This window comes from Merops nubicus, unplaced genomic scaffold, assembly GCF_000691845.1.
Source record: "Merops nubicus isolate BGI_N331 unplaced genomic scaffold, ASM69184v1 scaffold35664, whole genome shotgun sequence".
Classification (NCBI taxonomy): Eukaryota; Metazoa; Chordata; class Aves; order Coraciiformes; family Meropidae; genus Merops; species Merops nubicus.
In genome coordinates, this window is record NW_008605517.1 from 14,835 (window position 1) to 17,828 (window position 2,994).

The window sequence follows — 2,994 nt, forward strand, 5'->3', positions numbered from 1 at the left end:
AAAGCCATGGAGATGTGGTTTGAGGGACAGGGGGCAGTGGGGACCTGGCAGTGCTGGGGGATGGTTGGACCTGAGGATCTGAAAGGACTTTTCCAACCTAATCAATTCTCTGATTCTGAGACGTCTCCCAGTGCTGACACCAGCCTCACTGTGGGCAGTGGGGCAGCCCCAGGCTCCCTGCGTGGCACAGTGCTCAGACAATGCACAGGGACCACAGAAGTGAGGCCCATAAGTGGGTCTGAAAGGTGAGCAGGAAGGATGGAGAGGAGCCTCTCCTGAAGAGCCGGGCTGTGCTGCCGGCAGCTCCGCTGCCCGTCCTCAGCAGATCCTGCTGAGGGCTCTGGGCTGGCCCCCAGGCCCCACCTGCCCCCAGGCTCACGGAGCAGCAAAGCTGCTTTATTTCCATCCAGAAGACTTGCCTCAGAACCTGGTTTCCAGCCCATTTAAAAGAGGCACCTGCATGAAGATCTCCGCTCAACACCATCGAGTGCTACCGGCTCCTGCGGGCTGCTCCTTCTCTAATTAAATGCTTTTCTCTAACACCTTGCAGCAACGTGGAGTGAATTAGGAGAAGCACTCGCAGTGGGTAAATTCCTCAGCAAACAAGAATAAAGGTTATTTTACAGGAGACCCGACCCCAGTGGGACCGAAGACGCGGCGCCCGCTGCACTGTGTGCCCGCCGCGGAGCCACGCCTCCCTTCAGCTATTTTTATAGCTCGCTGCTTGCCTCAGCCTCCCGCAAACCTACAGAGCAAACCTTCAGCCTGGCTGCCGTGGCTCAATTCGGGGATCCTGCTCAGCTCTTCCCTCCTGCTGACGTTAGCAGGAACCACACACGAGCTTAAAGGGGAAAGCAGGATCCGAGCGGAGCCGCGGCTGGAAGGTGGCTGGGGAACTCTTCCTCCTTCCCACCCCGCAGGGCAGAGCAGGAGCGGGTTCCCAGGACAAAGAGGGGTTTGAGCATCAGCCTGCAGGTCGTTCTTGTGCCCGAATTAGACTCCAGCCCATGCGACGCTTGCGCTGGAACAATGGGGAGCACAAATCTGGGGCTGCTGGGCCCCGTCGGTGGCTCTGCGGAGGAGCCAGGGAGGGTGCTGCCCCGCACCGGGGCGCTGGGTGCAGCAGGCAGGGCAGCACCACACTGGCCAGGCCCCTGCGCCTAGTCGGGATGGCAGAGAGGGGAGAGAGGCAGGGAAGGGCAGGGAACAGGGCGGTGGTGGAAAATCTGGCTGAGGTTTCTTGAAGACACGCTGTGAGACGCCGGCAGGTCGCGGGGACGGGAGCTCTGAGCCAGAGCTGCAGTTGGGCAGTGCAGCTCCTCACTCCCCACGAACGTGTCACACCCTGTAGTGCAAAAATCCTCTGTTTAAGCTGCTCTGACGTGACGACACTCACGTGGAAGGTGGTACCCTGAGCAAAAATACCATTTCCAAACAAGCAGCTCAGGCTGAACGTCTCGGCGCTGCGGGGGAAAGCGACCGCCGGCTTGTCGGGGGTTTCAACAGTTTATTTGCCGAGCAAGCACACAAACAAAAGATCAATGAGAATAAATTAGCCCGGCACAGACAGCAATGGAGACTGCACTGCACCCCCGAGAGACAGCGCAAGCCTCTGCTTCCCCCTCCCCACCCGGCATGCCTGAGAGTGACTCACTCTCACTGCAGGAGTTGCAGGGCATCAAACGTCCTGGAGCACGGCGGCTCCAGGCAGGGGCTGAGCAGGTTTCACCCGAGCACGAGCAGCCCACAGCGTCTGGATGCTGCCACCTGCTCGCAGGGCACCTGCAGATGTGGGTGGATGTGCTGCTGAAGAAGACTGACCACGAGTCAGAAGGTTTATGGCAGTGATCCAACCGTGTCCTGAAGCTCTGCGGGCACCCTGGAACTGAAGGAGGAGTGTGCAGGAGGAGAGCAGCAGCGGTGGGAGATGGGAAGCAGCACAACGAGACGGGCAGATCAACCAGAGAGGGCAGCAGGGGAGCAGGGTGGAAGGTAGAAGAGAGTGAGGTAGAGACCAGCACAGCAAGAAGGGCCATCAGGGCTGGCAAGATGGCATGGAGACCTCCACAGAGCAGAGGGACACGGTGTGCTCTGGCTGAAGAGCCTGCACCAGAGGGCAATGCAGGGAGCAGGCAGGCGTTGCACCGGGAGGTCACGGACACGCTGCAGAGCCTGGGCTGGGGGGCAGAGATGGGAGGTGAAGGCTGGATAACCAGCTAAGCCAAGGAAAGGAAAGTGAGGCAGAAAACGAGGGGAAAAGCTCCAGCAGGGTCTGCTAGAACGTGAGAAGGCACTAAGCTGCTCCTGCTTCCTCACCTGAGGGATGGAGAGGGGCCAGAGCCAGGGACTCATCCTGCATGGCTCAGCCAGCTCTGATGGCCAGGAGCAGAGGAGAGGTGCCAGAGACAGGAACAAGCCCGTTGGTAACCACATCAAGGTGGAGCTGAGCCCACCGGCCTCTGCCCACCCCAGCTCCCGGGGAGAGAGGATCCACAGGCCCCGACCTACACTCCTGCAGTGGTTTCAACAGCACAGCTCAGCTCCAGAGGGTTTATGGTGTGTGAGCTGAACACGGGTGTTTTCCCTGCACTAGTAGCCAGACAACACGGTCGTGCAGAGATGTGTGAATGCATCTTCCCATCACAGTGGCCAGTGGCTAACGCACTGCTGTAAGAGGAGCCAAGAGGCTCACAGCAGAACAATAACCTCCGTGCTAAATGCAAATAATTCTGAGAGAGACACCAATTTTGGGGTCCAAATCTCTCATTTCCCACCGAACAACCGGAGGAGGGAGGCTGGGGGAGGAAGGCTCCGCACAGCTACCCAGCCAGCCCTCCCCTCCTGGGAGCTGGGGCCAGGACACTCTGCAGACAGCTCTGATAAAAGCTCTTGTATTAAGGAAAAAGCCATCATTGATAGATTTTTGGTTCACAGAGACGCAGCACACTGCAACCTCTCCCTCTGCATGTTAAGGAGGTGATGCGGAGGGGGAGG